We start from the raw sequence: 22,044 nt of genomic DNA, 5'->3' as shown, positions 1-22,044 counted from the left end.
TGCGCAGCCCCATTGGAACGGGGGGATCCGGGCGGCCCATCGCACCTTGGCCCCGGAGACCGGAGCCGCCCGGTGCCCGCGGAGGGGCCGTGTCCGGAAAAGGGACAAGGGACTTTGGGACGGGGAGCTGGGGAGCGTCGCCCGGGGCTCTGGCGCTTGGAATGCGGCTGAATTCGCTGCTCGTCCTGCCCGGGGCTGGCAGGGAGGGCGGCCGCTTCCCAGCGCCGCCGTCGGCCTCTGGGTTCAGGTGACGGAAACGGAGCGGGAAAATCCGCTCCAGGCTGCAAGTGCAGAGCCCTTGGGAAAAGGAGCAAGCGAACACATGGGAATGACAAGGTTCTTGCTGTCCTCCTGCAGACAAGTGCCTTTACCACAGTTGTATTTGAAAATAATTTCTGCCAAGCCTTAGAGTTCGGTGGGGTAGAAGTCTCCGCTGTCGCTCTTTGCTCTCCTGTTTATTTATTTATTTATATTTGCACCACTTTGAAACGGCAAGTTAGAATAGGCTCAAATAATGTGATCTGATTGAATAATGAATAAAGATTAATGATTTTTTGCTAACGTAAATGATTACATGGTAATTGCTTTAATAATATAAAATTATTTTTCGCTACAAACCATGATTAATGATACCAGCGGAGCATTTGAATCGTTTGCCATGGTTTTTTTTTTTTTTTTTTTTTTTGCAAGTTCAGTGATTAAAGAACTAATATCATAGTTTACTCTTAATTTTTCTATAGGCAGTGATCATCAGCTAATGCATCAGGACACAAGGGTTGAGTGGATCAACAGCTTTATATATCAAAGCTCCCTGCGATTGCTCGGCTCCTCTGCAGCAAAATGGAAACGAGCAATAGCTGCTCTTCCACCCCATGAATCTGCTCATTAGTTTTATTTTAAGGGTAGTGGGTTGTTGTCGTGATGTGTAATGGTCCTAGCAGAGATCAGAGCCTCGTGCTGGGCGCGGAGCAGCAACGCCGCGTGCGAGAGCGCAGAGGAAGGCTGAAACTCCCTGGAAAAACGACAGAGCAAGGAGAGAAAGAAGGAAAAAGGGATTTTCCCCCCTATTATGGGGAGGAAAGTCCCGTTTTGCAAAGAGCTAGCACAGTTCAGGGCCAAGGGACTTGCCCCCGTCCCGCCTGGTGTCCGTGTTGGCCCCGTTGCACCCCGCTTCTTTCGGTGATCCCTGGGCCCCTCCAAACTCTCTGTCTCCTTGGTGACAGTGACAAATAAGCGGTGGCCTCTCCCCCCGCCCGCCCTGCGGGATGTTAATGAAGCATTTAATCATTTGGTGTTCTCTTGCTTCAGCTTCTTTTTATTTTAGTTTGCAGGAATCAGAGAAACGCTCGAGCATGGAGGAAGAAAAGGCGGGTATTGAACGTCTGTATCTGTTATTTGCCCCCGTGATGGGGAATTAATTGCCTTTTGATTAATGAGCCCTTCAGAGCAGAGCCTGAGCTGGGGACTGAGGCAAGGGGGGAGAGAGGAGGCGCAAATGCAGCGCTCTGGGCTAACCTTGACACCTGCCAGTGTGCCAGGAAGGGGGTAAAGAGCCAAAAGACCTGGGGCCTTGGGTGTGGGAATGGTGAGAAGGGAGAGGGGGAAACTGCGTGTGCTGGAGGAGAGAGAAAATTCAAGGGAGAGAGAAATTCAAGCAGCAGTTTAATTTTATGAGTGCTTTCACGCCCCTTGAATGGCAAAGGGGAAAATGATTTAATTAAAAATATATTTACTTTTGATGCAACCATCAATATTTCCATCCGTGCTGATTGTTAAGAGGGTTTGCGTGTTGGCATGTTCAAACACCGCAGGCTCTGCCGCGCTCGCTCCCGCCCCGCCGCCGCGCGCTCCTCGCTCGGCCCCTTTTGGGGACCACCCGAGCGGGGTCCCCAAGGCTGCTCAGGGCTGAGATGGGCAGGAGCCCCCGCCCAGGCACCCAAACAGGGGCCCTTTGGTGGGACGGGGCCTGCGGGACCCCGTGCGGGTGCCCCCGTGGGCCCTGCTCCCCACTGGTGCCATAGGACCAGAGAAAGCTCCTGTCCGTGCAGCTCACGGCTGTGTTTCCATTCTTGTATTTCAAGTGGAAATTTTGTTGAAAACAAAAAAAAATAGCAGGATGTTTGTAGTGCAGTAACAGCAGCAGTCTGTTAGCCGCAGCCGTTCCGTGCGGGCGGTTATTCCAACGTGTGTGTTTGTGGCAGAGCAGCTCAGGGACGGAGCCGTCACGGGGGACACTGCGGTTTCCTTCCCCTCACAGCCCGGCAGACGGCCCGTCCTGGTTGGGCCCATCCTCGAGTGAGGTGCAAGCACAATTTGCTGCTGATTTGAAAGTTTGGCTTAGCCAAACCCAAATGATTGATGATAAACGCGGACAGAAGGTCCCAGAGAGCATCTTTGTCTCACCCCCTGTCCAAAAAAAACTCTTCCTAAGCCATTTCCAAGGCCGCGCCGCAGGCAGCCGTTCGCCTTTTATTGCCGCAGTCTGTTCCCCTTCTGATCAAATACAGCCCTGGATCTTTTTCCGCCGCGCTGCTGCCCAGCCCGTCCTCGCCCATCTGGTGTTTGTGCGAGCGATGGAGCGGTGCCGCCGCGGCGACGCTCGCGCCCTCCTCCCCGGGTGCATCCGCTTTGTGTGGCGACTCCGGCTCCTTCTCCGGTTTCCCAGCGCTGCGTCCCGGACCTGCTCTGGAATGGGGTTTGTGTCCTGGCCTTTTCTGGGGGAAGCCCTCTGCGGATCTAATAAACATCTCCCCTCCTTCGTCATCCGGGAGGCTAATTGAAACATCAGATAGTACCAGGATCAGGAGAGATCCCTGACAGGGAGCCATGGATAATCCCGCTCCAGGCAGAGCCAGACTGAGGTAGAGCCGGTTCCTGGAGCATCCATGAGAGGGTCATGGGGGACGGGGGGAGACGGCCTTGCCAAAGCGAAGACGGATGAGAGCCCCAGCCCTCCCCAGCACCAGGAAAAGAGAGGGAATTAGACTGCTTTGACCCGGTTTGTTCTGTGCAGGTTTAGTTTGGCTGTTCCTCATTCCCGTGTTCTTCCAGGTGCTGCCATAGACCTTGTTTACTTTCAGCTCGTTTCAGAAAATTAGAGGCAAGCTAATTCGCCTCCTTTCCGTTTTTAGCAGGCAGGTGTTTCTGCTGCCCTTTTCGACGTTCCTGCCCCAGCACCCCAAGCATCTGCCTTGGCTCCCTTCTCCCCAGGCTCCCCTGCCTCTTCTTAGCCCCATCTCTTACTCCGTAGCGTTAATTGTGCCAGACACCAACTCACAGCCGATGTTTTTAGCGCAGCCTGAGTGAAAGAGGCTTTAGCCTTCTCGTGCTGCCTGTCGATAGCTTTCCCTCTTCAGCCACTCTGACATTTTCAAATGTTCTTTTTTCTCCTTCTTAAATTCAAAGTGACTTTTCCTGCTGTTTTAAAATTTAAATCAATTTCTTCTAAAAAGTAGGAGCATTTTAATAAGAGGGCCATGCAGGTTGAAAATAAATGCTTTGAAATGTTCCTTGCTGCTTGAGCTTGGTTCTGTTTGCAAGAGCTACTCAGGATTTGGCCAGAAAGTCCTTTTTTTTTCCCCTCCGTCTTCCTCTAAGCAAGGGGAATTTTTCAGCCTCCCCCCAGCTTCCCATAATTTGCTTTTTCAATGATCAAAACACCGTATTCACTCCATACCATGCTTCGGCTCGACCAGCACATTCGCTATGGTGGCAACTATTTCCCTGTAAGATTTCCCGGGCCAGCATACAAGAAAACTCTGGATGCTCCTGCAACTCCATCTGTATCGACAGCAATCAGCACAGCCAGCCTGAGTCTGCAACAGGGAAAATTGGACGGATATTGAATAGAAATGTGTCTTGTCCCACGCGCAGCGTCTGCAAGCTAGTTTTAAATGCAAATAGGATGGGAAAGACGAGGGAAATTCAATAGCAAATGTTCTTTAAGTTACTTTGCATGGATCATTAAGTAGAGCTCTAAGTGCCCAGAGACCTCTGGCATGAAACAGGAAAAAAAAAAAAAAAAAAAAGCAGGATTCATTCAAGTCAAAGACAGCTCCATCAAGTGTGATTCTTCAGGAATTTACCCATCTGCTCCAGCTCCATCTTAAAAAGGATGATATTTCTGGTCCATTTGATCCCACTGGAGGATCCTACCAGGGATCCTCTGCTCTGGTTGTAGCAGTCTCCAGATTTGCAGCATGGGTTGATTTGTGGCCCAGCTGCTCTTACACAAACGTTGTTCTTTAACGTAAGTGCTGCTCCCAGGTGATGGATGGAGAGGAGCGTGTCTGTCCCCTCAGCTCCATCCCCCGGCACGTGCGGCTTCGAGGGAGCGGAGGGCGGTTGTTTTCGTCTGTACAAACACCCTTCTCTACAAAACAACTGTTCCCCCAAAACAGTGACTGACTCTCTGCAATCAGCACCGAAGCTCTCGAAAATTTGCATTGAAAACTGAGGGGTTCGTTGCAATGAAAATAATAACTTGTATTCCAAAAGTCAAAGCTTCCACTTCTTTCCTTTAGTTTTTGCTGAAAAATCATCTGAAATTAAAAAAAAAGCCTTTCCTGAAGGCGTTTCCAGGCCGTGGTGCCTCGCGGGGTGTAGAACCAGGCCTGGGGGCTCTGGGGACAGCTGCCCTCTGCCCCCGCGCGTGTCGCTGCCCTTGGGGACATTGGTGGCACAGGGGGAGGGTGGCAGTTGCCATGGCTACCGGAGCGGCCCACGGGCGCCATTTTGTACCAACTCCTGCTGCTGGAATCGACCACCCTGGGGCCTCCTGGCGGGCGCCTTTTCCGTGGACAGGGACATGTGGAGCACATGGGACACCCATGGGTACCCAGCCATCTCCAGGGGCATGGCTGATGCAGCCCAGGTTCTCAGGTGACCCCAGAAACCCACCGTGGGCACCTGAGCCCTGTTCTTGACCCTTCCCCGTGGACCCTTGAGGTGTGAATGAGTTCAGAGCATGTTTCCTCCTCCGAGCACCATGCTCAGTTGCCGGTGTCCCCAAGGCTAAGACCTGGTCACCGTGTGCCATATGGAGGAGACAGCACGTGGGGAGGTAGGAGTCCCATGGGTCTTGGCTGACTAGGACCTCCTTTGCTCCCAGGTTGCTCTGAATCATCCACGATTACATCTGGACGAGCGTGCCGTGATAATTGTGGATTATTGCTAGCTCCCGCGGGACTGCTTCCCTTTGCGAGCGAGGCAAGGAGACGGCGCGTGGTATTGATGAGAAATTCGGATCAGCAGCGTGTTTCTGGAATGGGCTCAAGCACTGAGTAAATACAGGAATAAATTAAATAAGCAAGAGGTGTGGAGGAATGAGCGAGATGGCCTTGCTGTGTCAAGATAACTGTACCTTGTCCCCCTGCTCTGCAAACTCTGTTGAGCAGATTTATTAGTTTTAATTAACAGGAGAGAAAAAAAAAAAGGGCTGGGAAAACATCCAAATTCCAGCTCACAAAATCACTGCTCCTTCTTCAAGATTGAGAGAGAAAGAGGGTGAATGACCAGAATAATAATCAGGAGAGATCTGGGTGCCAAGAAAGCCATTTCTCCGCCCAGCCTTTGCGCTGACTCCCGGGATCGGGAGGGACGTGCACAGAGCTGGATGGGAAGTGATTTAGGCTTTGGGGGCTGGATGAGGTTTGCAGTGGGTCAAACCAACCCTCCTATCAAACCTTTTCCTCGAATAGAAAATGAGGTTGGAGCTTTGGTTTTATGTCTGTGTGTAAAGTACTGGTTCCCATAGAAAACGTGGTTTTGTTTTCATTGGAAGCCCCTGTCCCCAGGAACGGGTGGCATGGCGAGGGTGGAAGCTCTTTGCAGCTGGAGCTGAAATATTCCCAGTGTGGCAGGTTGCTGTGGGGACCCTGGGGAGAAACCTTGGGGACAGGCACCCGCCTCTGGGGACCGGCTCCTTCCGCAGGTGCCGGTGCAAGCTGGACGGAGAGGGAATATTCGGCAATCCAGGAGGCTGCGTGAGGGGCAGCCTGACCGAACAGCCTCCTCATTGCACTGGGGACGGGTGGTTTTCATACAAAACCAGTATAAACCTCCTACCCGTGGTGTGGACTCGCGGACACCGGTGGAAGGATATCTAGCCATAGCGTGGCTTGGTCCCAGCAGAGGAAAAAAGTTTAAAAAATAATAAAAAATCAACTCCCAGCCCAGATAACATTGACAGTTCGAACCATCCGAAAGGAATCGGTGCGTCCTTTCATTTATTAGATTTTCTTTCCTGTTGGCATCAAGTCGACATTTTCTGCCAAAGATTTGATGAGAGTGAAATTCATTTTCTCCCTGTCAAAAATGGCTTGCAAGGGACCCCCATTCCGTCAGCACATGTCGCTCGCGCAGGGCCGAGACCCCTGAGCAGCTGCTACCTCCAATGCCAGCACGAGCACGGCTTCGTTAGCCACACGCTAATTAGGCTTGATGAGTAGCCGAAAGCCGCGTTGCCTCCGGGCTTGTCTTTGCTCGCAGCGTGTTTCATGTTTCGTGGTGTGGTCGGTCCCCATGCGGGGGATGATGCAGCCTCTACTCCACGCGAGTCCTGCAGGACTGAACCCCCTCATGGTGCTCATGGAGATGCTGGGATCTGGCAGGAGCTGGAAGACAGCCACAAAACAAGGAGGAAAAAACATCTTTGTGTTCTCTCCCATGTTCAGATTCCCTTTCAAGTTTTGTTTCAACTCATAAGGAACTGTCTGAAAAAGAACTGGGAAGAATGGACTTGGATGTAGCCACCTTATCTCCAGAGTTCAAAGGTACTTGGACTGCACGTTGAGGCTTGGTCTTGTCGCTGTCCTTTACAGATGTTCATTAAAGGAGTTTTACGAGCAAGCACGGTGTCGCTCTCCAGGAAACAGCAGCTAGAACATTTTATCTTTGACTTTAGCAACTTCAACAAGTCCCTCGGGGAACAGCACAAGCAAGTTTTATTAAAAATAAAAAACCCTCACGGAGAGAGCTAACACTTTGTCTTCCAGATTTAACGGGAGCTGCTGAAGATAGCAAAGACACTTCCGAAAGGCTCTTGGGGCACAGCAGGACATAAATAAACTGTTCTAATAAAGGCTGGAGGAGCCCAGCGCCGTGACGGACGCACAGGGCCCTAATGGCACAGCCAGGTCGGATGCATCTTTTGGCCAAGGGGACAGCAAAAGTTACCGGGGTCACCGGAGTGCTGCGTAGCACTGCCAGGAAATGAAGCCCATGATGCCCCAGGAGAAAATCCCCAATGGAAATCCAGCATTGAGCCGTATTCTGGCACCAGGCTGAAGATAGACCCCTTCTTTTTATGGAGTTTCCCAAGCTAGAGTGACAGTGGATGCATTTTCCAAGCTTTTTCTTTTCTTCTCTTAGAGAACAAAATGTGCCCGGATCTGGACTGTGATTTTCCAGTCTGTCAGAAGCCAGATATCTGCAAGATCTCATCCCATCTGTGCTCCAGACAAGCCCAGGTACGTGGCAGGACGGCAATGGAAAGGTGACAACCAGGCCACGAGAAGGTGTGATTTTACAGGCCTAATTTCCCCAGGAAACCAGCCGTGGCCATTGGTAGAGCTTGGATCTCATGGAACGTGTTCAGATTTCCTCATCAAGGGCTTGTATGAAACATTTCCATCGATGCTGCAGGGAGAAAATTGATCTTTTTTTATTTTCTTCATTTTAAACTAAGCTATGTTGTTTTTATTTCCCACTGAGAAATGTTGACACTGTGTCAAAAAAAAGCCAACCCACAAACCTAGACCAATAACAAATGTTGAACAAATAGAGATATTTTCACTTTGGAGCCAAAAATCAAAATAAATCTGTTAAAAACAGAAATATTTTCACATTAATAGCACCAGGCAGCCCGTTGCATACTCACATAATTGCACAGCCTCTCCAATGGCAAAATTCTTGACAGGCGGCTTGGACTGAGCCTCGAAGCGGAGCTGAAACCAAGTCACGTCTCCCGTCGCTGCTCCTGGCACTGTGTGCGCGACGTCCCGGGTTCCCTGCTGCACCAAATGGTTGTGGTGCTGCTCTCGGGCCCTGAGATTTGCTCTCCGTTTCCGGGCAGTGGTGTGAAGGATAATCCTAGGATTATCGCTGGAGGATAATCCTCATCATCAAAGAGATGTCACCACCGAAACCGACGTCCAAGCAAATTGCTCCTCTCCCAATGTCAGGAGCCCCGCGGGTGCCGCGTGGCCGGCGGGGATGCGTCGGCTTGTCGGCATTGCCGTTGCCATCGTGGCATTTCCAGACTGGGGAGGAGCAGGTCTCCTGCTTCCACGTTTGGTGTCTGGCAAGCTTCATGCCCTGGGGATGTTCTCCTCTGCCTTCCCCTTCTCGGTGCATTTCTCAAGCCAGGTCCAAGGTTAGCAGACAAGGAAGGGCAGCCCATGCTCCGGGGAGCAGGACGGGGTGGTCGGGCCTTCTCGGAAGCCTCCTGGACCTTGTGCACCAAGGCAGCTGGGGGAGAGCTGACTTGTTTACACATAAACGTCCTGGCACGAAGCCACCTCCACAAGAGGGAAGGAAAAAAAGAAAATGAACATGAAAAATTAATAGGGTTTTAGACTATTGCATTTTCCGGGGTTTGCCGGATTGTGGCTTTCCATCCTCAATCAATCATGTTTCAATTGGGCTGGTTAATTTTCCCCAGCGCCTCTTGTCTGGCCGTGCGCTGCGAGGCAGCGGAGCCGAGACGGGGGCTGGAGCCAGGACAGCCCCACGGGCAGTGCCCAGCCCGCATCCCGGGGGCCAACTTTCCGCCTGGACACAGGGATGCATCCCAGGAGAGCCGATCCCATCTCCTTGCAGCCTCGCTTGGATCAGGAGGGAGGGAAACGGCTTGAAACCCCACGTCCACCCCAGGCCACCAGTGCTCACTGCGGCCCAGCCCTTTCCCAAAAGAAACCTGGTGTTGGCTTGGTCCCGTTCCGCTCCGGGAATGCCCTGGGCTTCAGGAGAGCACTTGGTAGCGCCTAACGAGGCGCTTGGCGGGCCAGCTCCCGAGCAGCCGGCTCCGCCGCGCGTCGGCTCCGGCGTTTTATAGCGCAGCGGGAGCAGCGCGGGGAAGGTCTTTATGTGGTTTTAGAGAAAGACAAAATGCCTTAATAGCAGCCAGCGCTGCTGCTCGGGGACCCGGGGGACCCCGCCGCAGCCCATAATAATCATCGTAAATAAAAGGGGACGTATCTAGTGTGCAGCACGGGCTGTTAAAACAAGCCCCTGGGTGGAAGGCATGTCTTAAAAACAAGCGTTAGAGGATGTTTCTCTCTGCTTCCCTCCTCATTGCCCCTCTAATTCTCTTTCCCTGCCTGGTGAGGCAGTGGAAGGCTGGCAGCGTCCTCCTTGCCCTGAGCCTCACATGGCTTGACAAGGGCATATATATATGTGTGTATACATCATATCTATGTCTATGTCCATATCTATATCTATATATCTGTATCTTGGCTCTTCTGCCCTGGTGACCTTAGGGGGGATTTCCCTGTGCTTAGGCTCCTGCTCTGTCTTTCTGGGGAAAGAGGGGAAATCAGAGTATTCCCGCAACACAAAAGCAAGTGGAAGGGGAGGCAGATTTACCAGCCGGGGGGAGGCAGCAGCATCTGCTCTGGGAACGGCTCTAAAATCCCGTGGCATTTGGGGGTAGTCGGATGCTCCAAGACTCCTTCCGTAGTGACCCAGAGCCTGCTGGGCTCAGGAGGGAAGGAGCCTAAAACAGGTTTTTCGGTATAGACGATGCACTAAACCCTTCACTAAATCCGCCCCCCCCCCCTTTTTTTTTTTTAATATGTGCCTGTCTCAGGATCTTTTCAGGGCTCTGCAAGCAACATATTGGAAGCTAAAACTTTTTCTCTCATTTCTTTAGTTTCTTCTTCCTTCTGCAAGTGGTTGGCAGAACGGAGAATCCGCAACAAGAACAAAAAAGAAGGAATGTTGATTAAAAGCCCCGAGCCTTAGCCGAGGAAATGTTTCAGAGCACCTGTAACTACCTTTATTTTCTACATAATTCTCCCATTCCGTCGCCTTCGCACCCTTCACAGGCACCTGGCTGTAACTCTGCCGTGGAGCGTGACGGGGACCCGATTCCGAGGGACTCCCGGCGCTTCCGTGCGGCCGCCTGTCCCCGGGAGTGCGGGCGGCCGCGCGGGAGCAGCATCGCTCCTCAGGATGCAGTGACATGAGTTCATCAGGCAATTAACATCTCTTGCATCTAAAAGCACTTCAGTTCCTCCTGCCTCCTCTGCCGTGGAGCCCCCGCGTCCCCTTGGAGGAGCGTTTTGGCTGTGGAAGCGCGGGCTCTTCGGTGGAGCGGGGCCGCTGCCGCCGCGTGCCGGTGGGGAGGCCCTGTCCGGCCTGGCGCGGGCAGCGGAGGTACCCGAGGGACCCAGACCCGGCAGCGTCCCGGCAGGCACCGCTCGTGGAGCAAGGGGACTCCTGCCCTCCCTTGGCTTTGCCGCATCCCCAGGATTTGGGGTCCTGCTGCCGTGCTCCCCTCCTCTTCCTGCTCCTCTTCCTCCTCCTCCTCCTCACACGGTTAATGTCCCCCTTGCCTCTCGCTCGGTAAGAGCATCCCATAAATGTAATCATGCGGTTTATGGGCTGTGAGGATCTGCCGGCATCAGCTAAATCAATAAGGCCCTTAGAGCATCGTGGCCCTCGTGCTCCTGGTCCTCTTGCGTCGGGTATCCGTGGAATGGGCTGCGTATTCTCAGCCACCACCAGTCATGTTGCAGCAATATTCAGGATGTGGAATCGTTTCCCACCCATGAGCCCATGACCGTGTGGTTTTTGAGCATAAAACAAGCAGTTTGCGGGCAGCACATCCACGGGATCTCACAGCCTGGAGGGGCAAGAGGGAATTTGCCAGAGATGGGGGCAAAGGCAAGTTTGGCGGCAGCAGGTCACAGGCCTGCGCTTGAATGGGCTGCAGGGGATGGTGCTCGAGGGGGAGCTTTGGCAGCAGAGCTTGTTAGGAGCGTGGGAGAGCGCCGGGATGGAAACGGGCTGGCCAAGGGCAGCACCGGGAAAGAGGCTGGGAACGGCATGGGAGGAGAGGGATGGAAATCACGCTGCCGCCAGCCCATAGCTCAGGGAAAGGCAGCCAGAAATCCCCTGGCTCCTGCCCAGAGTCCTGGTAAAGCGGCGGGCGGCACGTGCTGTGCCTGGGAAGTGACAGCTTTTTCCTTTTCATTTTCCTCGGGTCTTGGCCCCAAACCTCTCTTCCTCTCCAGACAAGGTGCATGAATAAAACACAGCAGCAGCTGCTCCGGCTGCCGTCGAAGCCCTAAGCCCCACACACTGCAGGGCAGCACCTGGAGAGCATCCCCAGCGCAGCCCTGTCCCCACTGCCACCAAGTACTGCAGTCCCGGGGGTCGGAGGACGGGGAGGCTGCGCCCAAGCAGGGGGAGAAGCCTGGGTTAAATCCCACTGTTTTTTGTGGCACAAAAATGCACAAACCCTTTGGGAGCCCTTGCTCTGCCTCTGTAAACTGGGGACACGTGGCAGCCACCATCACGGCGGGCACTGACACGGCGACCTCGGGGCCCAGCGGCACAAGCTGAGGACGGGGAGGGCTGCGGCGGCCGCGCCGGGCGGCGCTTTCCATCCCCTGCAACATCCAGCTGTTTGCAGCGGTTAAAAAAAGCTTAGCAGAAATTTCCAGGCTTGGGGCGGAACAAAAGCCTTCCCTGGCGATTGCAAACAGGCCGGCTATTTGCATTGATTTGCACGGCGCGTTTCAGTTACAAATGGAAACGCTGCGTTCGTGCTCCGGCGGTGCAGCACGGCCGGGGGAAGGACTCCTCCCTGCAGCCCCAAATCCAGGCTGCGGCTCCGGGGCTCCCTCGGAAGCGGCTGGTGCAGGGAGCAGCCGAGCGGCTCCGTGTGAGCAGCGGGTTGCAGCTGCCTTGCAGGGAAGGGACAGCAGGGACGGGGGCCAGGCCACGCTCTTTGCCTGGTTATAATTGCTCTGACTCCGTTACAAGTGGCTGCATGGCACAGAAGGGCATCAGAACCACCCTGCTGCCCTCGCGGTTTCCTCTGGGGCCAAATTTCTCTTGTTTTGGCCCATTGTGAGGAAGGAGGAAGACTCTGGGCCGGTCTCCTGCCCTGCTGCATCTGCTGCAAAGTGAAGTGGCCGAGAGCAACCGTTACACATGGATTTACTGCTGTTCTGCCCCATGGGAGCAGCACGGAGCTGCCAGGGGACAGCAGTGGATCTGGTCCCTTAGTAAGGGACCCAGGATTTAAGCGTTGTCCTGTTAAGGATCTGAGTACAAAAGGACCCTTCAGCGTGGACCGAGACGGTGTCGCAGCGTGTCCGCCGCACAGGGGTCATCTCCATGTCCCCACGCGGAGGTGGCTGCCAGAAGGCCTGGCCTGAAACGTCCCCCTGACCACGTTGCCCATCAGACCCTGGATCCGCCACAGGCTCCTTCAGCTGCGGATGGAAGAGCAGTGGGAACAGCTGCTGTTTTCCAACTGAACCAAGGGCTCCAATGCAGCGTTGCCCTGGCTGATGTCCTGGTTTTTCAAGAATTCATGGTTACAAATGGCTTCCTGCAGAAATGGGAGACGGGATTGGGGGATTCAGGAGGAATTCCCTGCATCTGCCGCCTCTCTAAAGCTCCCTCCACCTGGAATCGGGATTAGCTCGATTAAACTCGATGCCGCTGCAGTGCCTGGCTCATGCTGCACCTCCCATTCCACGGAACCCAGGGTGTGTGTGTACATATATATATGTATATTTATATATATGTATGTATGTATGTTTATGAACAGCTCCAGTGGGGCACTGCAGTGGTTCAACATGGTGCTGAGCTGAACAAAAGCATCACAAATAAATTCCCTTTTTATTTGTAGCACTGAGTCAAATATTTTGACTCAGGGAAGTTTTTTACAGATTTCTTTTCCTATTAGTGCAGTTTTTCTTTAGCCCTTTTGTACAAAGCTGAACACCTTTGTCAAAAGTGTGCTACGTTGAAATCTCTGATTTTCTACTGAAAAACAGCATTTTTGGGGGTGCATCTGGGGTTTCTCATTAACGCAGAGGATTCGCAGCGGAGCTGAGAGCCGCTCGTGCTCAGAAATCCGCCCGGCTCCCTGTGCTCGGAGCCCTGTGCGCTCCGGCCGGCATGGAGAGCCGCGGAGAACACCTGCAAATTAAAAACAAACAGAGGAGAGCCAAGAACCATTTGTTTGGGGAACATTTTGCGGGTTTTGTTTAGGGTCTGGTTTTAGCTTGGCACTTGTTGATTGTGTTCGCGCTGGAAATAAGATAAATGTGACACCTGCTCCATTTAATCTTTCTCGCCCCTTTCCTTTTTTCACCCCTTTTTCTTAAGAATTCGCCAGAAGAGTTTGAGAGAGAGAAGGAGATGTTAGATTGTGGCCCTGATTAATGGTCCTCTGGGGGGAAAAGAAATCATTTAGCCACGATATAGAGCACTCTTGATTGAAAAGAACTTTAAATTCCATGTCTGAGCCAGGAGCAAAAATTGGAATTATAAACTAAATAAAGCTCGTGTCCATCGAGTTTATCACCACTGGCCTCGAGCGATTTGTATTACTATTAAAACTAGCAATCATATAAATAAATAAGCAAACAAGGCTTCCAGATTGGAGAGCAGGCAGGGAGACGACAGAGAGCTGCTTGGAAACGGGGGGATTTGAGGGGTGCAGGGACCCAGAGGATGGGTTTGGTTTGGGCCCGTGGCAGTGTGAGGCTCGAGGGCGGCCTGGCCCCCGGTTGCGTTCTGGGTTTGTGTTTCTGCCGTCGCAGCGAGAAGCCCCAGCCGGCCCCTCAGCGTCCCGGGAGAGGAACCGGCGACTTGCAGCTCCCTCCGAGTGAGTGACGGAGCCCAAGAGCGAGGCCAGCGTGGTCACACCTGTGTTGTGTCCTCAGGGCTGCCCTGGGAGCCGCTCCTGCCGCCAGGCCGGGTCCCCTCGTCCCTCTCCTCCCAGCTCTCGCGGGGACGCGGCCGCAGAGCGAGCGCCGTGCCCAGAATAAGCTGTTTGCTTTTCCCTGATTGTTGCTATTAATAAAACATCACATTAAATCCGTGCGGGGAGAGGATAATTGGGCTCATCCGTCACGCTCCTAGGGAAAGGAGTCCCGCTCGTCGGCCGAGCGGGGCCGTCGCCGCTGTGCCCGGCCGCGGGGCTCATCCTGGCGGCGCCTCCCGACCCGTCCCCATCGTCACCCACCGCCCGCTCTTCATTCCATCATTCCGGATGCCACCAGGATTTGGGATGCGGGCCCGGGGGACCCGGCGTGGCAGGAGGCGCCGGGAGGAGGGCACAGCTCGAAGGAAACCCCTGCCGAGGGGTCACCCCACCAAACCCCTCCATGACATACATGCGCTGCAGGATCAGGCGCAGTTTCCAGGGTACGGGGTTGTTTAGCCCCATTTCTGTGAGGTTTAAAAAGCCCCTTAACATCTTCTCGTGGTGGAGCATATTCAGCACGTTACGTTGGGTAGCTCTGGATCACTTGGATAAATCACCCGGATCAAGGCCCTTTGCTCTGTCGCTGCGTGGTGCTTTCTCCAGCTCCATTCCCACGTCTCTTTTCTGAATCTTTGATATCCATCTTCAAACCGCTCACGTAGGCAGGACGCAGTAATGCCCTGCCAGCCCCAGCAAGGCAGTTCACTACAAGTGCTTTTTTGTTAAGAAACAAAATATCCTCAACTCATCATTTAGGTTTCCTACATTCCGGTTTTGTTTTCCCATTTGTGGCTGCGCTAAGAACAAGAAGTAAATGAATGCCTGATGCGTACATTGGACCTGCAGCAAGCACTAATGAGTCTGCAATAAAAACACAGCGATAACTAGGAAGACGGATTAATAAAAAAAAGATAAATGCAAGTGATAAGATATTTTAAAAACATGTTCCTAATACCAGGGTATGAAGATGCGATCGCAGCTAAAAATGTCATCATCTGTCAAAATCCTGTCACATGGAGAGTTTGGGACTCATTTGAGACAATGAAGAACTAAAAGAAATGCCGAGTTTCTTAAAATATTAATACATAACCAAGCAATCTAGGAGGAGGATATTACACTAATGGCATAAATGAATCACAATAAAAGACCATTCTGACATGTCAGTGCTTGTGCTCCATTATATCGGAGAAATCCAGGCTGGAGAGGCCTTTTAGCGAGGGCTGCAGCCGGCGGCGTTGCCGATGGGGCGCGGGCGGCAGCTCCCGCCGTGCCCGACGGGGCCGTTCCGGAGCGGGACCCGCGCACGGGCGGCTCCGAACCCTCCTGTCCCCTTTCCCGGGAGCTGGAAGCCCTGCACGAACGCGCCCGGGTGGCGTCGGCAGCGGAGGGAGGAAATCTCCTTCTGAGCAGGAACCCGCTCTTGGGAGCAAACTTTGCTGTTTGTGTGCAGCGCGTTATTATTAGGGCGCACTTGAAAATCAGTTTGCATTGTTCCAGACCCCCGGCGCGAGCAGCGCGGCTTCAAGGAGTTGAGAGATGTTTTATGTGCAGGCCTGGAAGGTTTTCAGTGGTATTTTTTCCTTTACTCTTTCTTTTTTTCTTCCTGGGCAAAAGCCTGCTCTTTCAAGTGATAGGAACTTCTTTTTGTTTGTTTGCTTTGGTTTGTTTTTTATGTGTGTGAATTGGAAATTTCAAACTTTGCGAAACAGGAGTCAGGGGAAGTAAGGAAATCTGTCGTGACGCTGTTTCTAGTGCTCCGAATGTTCTCATCGCCTGATGAAATGAGTCCAACCTTAAACTGTACCTTGAGTCTCTTTGAAAGGGAGAAAGACTGTTTTGGTTTCAATTGAATGGGACTGAAGGGTTTGTTTTTCCTTTTCATTTAACTGAAAGGGACTCCCATTTAAAATACAGTAAAACAAAACAAGCCAGGGGAAAGTCTCCTATGGAGAGGAAGAAAAATAAAGGAGGATATTATCAAAATTAGAAGGAGATAGAAAATGGTCATTTGGGGGAGCATTTTGACTTAGGAGGATTTTATTTTTTTATTTTTCAACCAGACTTGGCAGATAGAGAGAAAAGTAAAGAGGAAGAGCAGATGCCCGAAACACATTTTGTGGGATGGGTAACATCCCAGGAGGGCAGGAAGGGGAGGATTTGGCAGGGAGGATGCTGCTGTCCTCGCTGAAAATCCCCATAGCCTCTTGCTAGGGATTCCCCGGGCAGAGCCCCGGCTTCGCCGCCCGCTTGTGGCTCTCTCGAAGACCCCCCGGCCCTGCCTGCGTGTTGCCACCCTCATCAGGGCCTTCCTCCCCTCGCAGCCCCCCGGGCATCGCGAGAGCCCATGTGCAAAAAGGAGGTTTCTGGAGAAACATCGACTGATGGTTCAAGACACTCTTTTTTTTTTTTTTTTTTTTTTTTTTTTGGTGGGGAGAGGAAATTCACCGTTTTCAAGGAGAGAGGAGTATTCCTGTCTCCTGCCCACCAACTCGCCCAGGGTGCCTGTGGGCTGCCCACCCATGAGATTAGGGCACCCAGTGCTCCTGCCTCCCGTGGACACGGAGCCAGGAAAATGCAGTGTGGAGCATGGCAGGAGGCTGGAGCAAGACAAGGACTGCAGGGATGTCCCTCACCCTAAACAGCCCTGGCCTTTTGTGGCCATTTCCCTGAAGTCCAGGAGGACCCTGCCACAAAACATCGACTGACTTGGGCTTGGGCTTGCAGGTCTGGGCAGTATTTTTGAGGACAGATGGTGTTTTTATCGCACATTCCTCAACTAACAAGATTGTCTTTGCAAATTTGGTGCAGCACCTACCTCTGCTGCATCAAAACTTATGCTGAGCTCTGTAGGTGGTATCAGAAAACAACTCCTGCTTGTAATTGTGAGCAGCACCTTGCAAAGTTGCCTTTCAACATTTGCACCACAGCCCTCCTCTGTTTTCCAAGAAACCTGCCTGGAGCATTTCTGTATCCCAGCCCACTCTTGTCAGCGAGTCTGTTATCCTCAACTAGAGATTAACTCAGAAAGATGCTGCCAAATCAAGTAAAACTATAGATCAGATTCTGTGTCCAGAGGAAAAAAACATTGCTTTCTTAGCTAAGCTACCCACTATATCCAAACATCTTGCAACTTCCACCAGATTCACCCTCCCAGCATGGATGTGATCTGTGCACTATGCTGTATGATATTGAGTGGGTTGAAAAGGTGATGAGGGGTATCATGAGCTGGTAAGCCCTAAAATGAGGAGATAGATAACTTCAGATTTAAGATTTTCTCCCCCCGAAAGCAAGAGAAGTATTTCTGATGCCTGCCCTGTCCTTGCAATCTTTCTCCAGGCAGCTGCTCTTGGTCACTGTCACAACCGGGATGTGAAGTCCAATGGATTGGTGTGACCCACATAGAGCCCCATCCGTAGCCTCCTCTCGCCATGGAGAGCCCCCCGTTTGGAGCCTCCCCATGAACCACACAGAGGGCAGGGCAGAAAATAACGTGGTTGTGAATTTTGTGCTGACCCAAGCTCTCACACGGGCTTCACTCTCTGTTTAATAAAAGAAAACATAAATGATCTGAGCAACTTCAGGCACATTAGTCCAGCCCCCAGAGTATACACGGCTTTAGAACAAATTTGGAGGGAAAGGAGTCATTAAAAACATAGAACTAAATAGCAAATGACATGAAATGCAGCACAGGAGATGTCAGGCTCATCTCGTGTTAGGTGCTGGACATAGGGAATGCTGCAGAGCTCTTCTGCCTGTGCTCCGGTCAGGTGTCTGATACGGTGCCTTGTGGGATGTTATTAATGAGGACAGGGATTAATGGAAGAGCGGTGCAGTGCATACAGAACGTGCCAAAGAGGAGCTGACAGCCTCCTGTGCCCCATGCAATGGTGTCTGCCTTAAAGACAATCGGTCCCGAGGACAAATTAGTGATTTGTTCCCTGACCTCGGCAGAAAAATTAGGAACGCGTCAGTGACAATGCAGGGAAGCGCCGTCAGCGCAGGGAAGAGGGGACGGTGCCGCTGATTGAATCACTGGTGGGATCGTGTCTTCAATACTCCCTGCTCTTCTGCTGAAGGAGATTTCACATGGAAAACAGGGCAGGGAAGGACTGTGGCAAAACTGAAGGGAGCAGAGCACCCATTAGATGAGAGAAGACTCTAGGAATCACTTTCTTGGCCTGTTGAAAAGGATAGTAAGAATACATCAAGGAAGGAGAAAGAGTTCTTTAGTTTGAAGGACTATGACCATCTTTGCATAAGAACAGCTTGTTAAAAACTAGGCAGTAATACATTTAAGCTCAAAATTGGGAGGAGTAAGGAATATCTGGTATGGTAAAACAAGGAAGAAAGCAACAGATGCTGCTGGAGATGGAGGCTGATACAGTAATGGACCAGGTGGTTGTTTGACCTGGTTGCTTTCAATAGCAGCTACTCCTCGGCTCAGGACATCCTTCCAGGAGGTGGATGTGGCTGGTCCCCTCTGTGGTCTCCGTGCCACCCTTGTGGCCATCTCGCAGGGGAAGTGAACTAGCTCTCAACTCAGTTTTGTTGCGCGGTGCTTCAGCTCTTGGGCTACTTTTCCGGCTCTTCAGCAGGATCTCTTGCCAAGGGGCACCTTGCCATGAGCAGCCAAGCAAGATGCTCCTTCCAGTCACGTAGAAGAAAACATGTCCTTCCAGCGCGTTCCCAGCCGGAGCCCGCGGCGGGGCCCATCCGCCTCGCAGCGGCCTCACTCCTGTCACACGCATCCGTATGAATAAAACATCTTCCCAAGGACCTCAGTTTTCCTGCGGCTGAACCTAACCTCCAGTAGCCGTGAACAGTTACTCGACTCGCACTGGCTACAAGTTCCCCCAGAACGGCATCAGAAACATTAAACAGGTCAATGCTGAAGACAACGTTAAGAAAAGGAAACAAAACAAGAAAGAGAGAGAGAAAGCTTGTGTCTCCAACACCATGTTTCTCCTCCTCCTTTTATTTGATTTGCTCTCCCTGCTGAGGGATTTATGCACAGCCGTCTTCCTAGGAAAAATAAACCTACTGGATCCCAGTGGCTTCTTGGTGCTGCATGAGACATAAATAATTAAACCTTCTGATGCCAGTGGAAGTTGGGGAGCTCAGCAGCCCTGTTTGCACATCTTTGAAGTGAGGCAAGGGCGTTCGTCAAGGTGGGTGGGCAGGAGATGCTGCTGCTGGGAGGAGAGGGGAGCTGAGCTCGCTGCTCCGATGGTCCTTGGAGGCCTGGGAGCCTTTGGAGTGGAAAAGTTCTCTTGCTCCTTTCCAAGGACGTTATCCTTGAATTAAAGGATATGCAAACCCCCCTGAAAAACAACTGCTGCTGAGGTCGGACTGCCTGGGAATGCACGGATACTTCATCCCAAGGAAAGCCCCGGTTGAAAACAATTAGGAACGAGAGTGGCCTTGGCCTGCCACGCTGCAGGAGGAAACACGGCGTAAAGGAGGGGCCTGCAGCAGCCATTCAGCTCCGCTTCGCATTCTTAAACGTGGCAGCGCCTCTTCATCACGTCCCTCGTGTCCCTCAGCGTCTGACACCGGCACTGGGAGGGAGCTGCCGGCAAGGGCCCGTCTCAGCGAGGAGCGGCGCTCCAGGACCCAGCCATGTCCTGCCGTGGTGCTCCGGACCATTCCGAGCCATGTCCTCGCTGACAAGCAGAGCTTCAGGTGCCTCGCCGTGCGGATCGCGCGGTCCCGCTCCGAGTTCCTGCTGGGGAGCAGCCACGAGGGAAGCGCCTGCTAATCCTCATGGCTGTGGCGGGATTCCCTCCGCATCGCCCTGCGCCCGGCTGTGCTCGCGGGAAGCAGGACAGGCAGCTCCGGCTCCGGATGCTCCTTGCCGGCTGCTGTCTCCGGAGAGGGGAGGCAGAGCACGCGCGGGGCTCCGGAGCGGCTGGGAAAGGGTCCCGCAGCCGTGCGGGATCCCCCCGGCCTCCTTTGAAGCTGCTCCACTTTGTTTGAACAACCAACTCCTCACCAGAGTTGGGATTTGAACCCAAATATAAGCCTGAGCTGGGGAGCTGTTGCTCTCTTCCCTTTTTGATCAGCGTTGTTTATATCTGTACGTCTCTCCCGCAGGAGCGTAGGAGCCCGCTCGCCTCCCCGCTTGCTCGGTTGCATAACTCCTCTGGAGAAGCCCATCCGTTAGCGCTAGCCATGCTCGGCTTTCCGCGTTTCCAGGAAGGTCTCACTCAAGGCACAGCAGAGCCAATTCGTGTTGCATCCCAGAGGTTTCAGATTGATCAGAGAAATGTGCTTTTTTGACATTTTTTAAAATTTGGTTTGCGAATTCTTGCCACCATCTTGTTGCATTTGGCAGAATTGTAGCAGCCTTGGCGTATGAGGAGGTGAAACCACTTGTAGCTCTCACTGGCACTAGGACACTGGGCATCCCCGCGGTGGGAAGGGTGCAGGAGGCCAGAGGGCCATGGCTGGGGAATGTCACTAGGGCAGGAGGCCCCTTTCCAAAAAGGACCACAGGACAGGAAGCTTCTGCATGGGTGAGAATCAGCTGCACAGTCAAGTAAAACCTTTGGCTTGATGCAACTTGATAAGTTTGGCCTCTGTCTTGGGTGGGTGGGGGCTTTCCTTTGCTAGAATGGACAGGGTGAACATTTCAGAAAACACTAGTCATTTTGAAGTATTTTGCTTTGGAAAAAATGCTTAGACCATGGGGGATTCCTTCCTCTCCCTTGCAGCAGTTTCTTTCTCATTCACCAAAATCTGATGAAGTTCTGGAAGATTTGGGTGCTTTTCAGAAGCAGCTTCAAAATGACCTTGCATGCAGCACTGCTTATGAGGGTGGGAAAAGAGAGCTGCTGTTTTAGCAAAGCACTTGGCATGGACTGGGGTGGGCCGCGTGGTGGGCGCAGATGAAGAGCAGACTCTTGCTGGTTGTGCAAGGCATCAAGTGGGGAGAAGCTCCTAGGTGAAGCTGCAGGGAGTTACTGTTTTCCGCTTATTTGGGGGTGGGTTGGTTGGTTCTTGGTAAAGCAAAAGCAAAACCATTCCTCGCAGCTTTTACTTCATTTTCAGATTCCTAAATAGTGTCCCTCTGAAGTATCTCAACCTTTTCATGCTCAACCAACCTGATAGCAGTGCAGCCTGTAAGCACAAACGGGGCAGGAGGGCCCCGCGGCAGAGCGTGGGCCAACGTGGGCACTCCATTTTGGTGGGTCTCGTCCTCTCCGTGTGCGGGCCCGTGTGTGCATCGTGCGCGCGGGACCCGTCACAGGAACCCGTCCGGGTACCAGGTAACCCAAAGAAAGGCCCTGTGCTGGGGATGTGGCCTGCCAGCCCCCCCTCCTCCCGGACGGTTCCCCTCGCAGAAACATTATTCCTTTCTTCTCAGTTTTTATTTGTTGCTGTGCTGGCTTGTTTTTTCCCTGCAATTATCCATTTATAACATGCGTTTAATACTCTGCTTAACTAATCAGAGAAGGCCGCGCTCTGCTTTAACATAAATTAAACAGTTAGATAAATCTTCCCCGCTTTCGCTCTGAGGTTTTCCATGCTCTTCGTCCAGCACAGACTTCCAAACCCCCAGCAATTCCTGGCGAAGGAGCCTGCAGGATCGGCCCCTATAAAAACCCATCAGGGTGAAGGTAGGTAGTGGAGGTTTTCTCGGGTAGTTTTAGGTCTTGTTTTTCTATTAATTAAAAAGAAAAGACCTTTTTTCTCACTTTTCTTCTCTGCCTTGGGCCGGGATGGGAGTAGTTTTGCCCAACTGCGTTTCTCTGTTGTCTGCTGCTCCGGCCGCTCCGGAGAGCCGCGTGCGCTGCCGGGGACGCGTGTGCCGGAGCCACCTACAGCAATCGCTGCGCGATGGTCCCCGCGGGGACCCCCAAGCTGCTGGGATGTGCTGGGACCCCGCTGCAGGCCGGTGGTGGGAACACGGGTGGCCTTTGGTCCCCAGAGCCGGTGGCCCTGGACAAGCTCAGGTGACGCTGGGGTGACGCTGCTTGATCGCTCAGGGCACCTGAGCCAAGTCATAGAATCACAGAATCACAGAATGCTGAAGGTTGGAAGGGACCTCTAGAGATCATCTAGTCCAACCTCCTGCACACGCAGGGTCA

This window comes from Tinamus guttatus, unplaced genomic scaffold (assembly GCF_059628265.1).
Source record: "Tinamus guttatus ecotype Peru unplaced genomic scaffold, ASM5962826v1 Tinamus_guttatus_pri_ptg000356l, whole genome shotgun sequence".
Lineage (NCBI taxonomy): Eukaryota > Metazoa > Chordata > Aves > Tinamiformes > Tinamidae > Tinamus > Tinamus guttatus.
The sequence above is the reverse complement of the archived record's forward strand: the minus strand, read 5'-3'. Positions refer to the sequence as shown.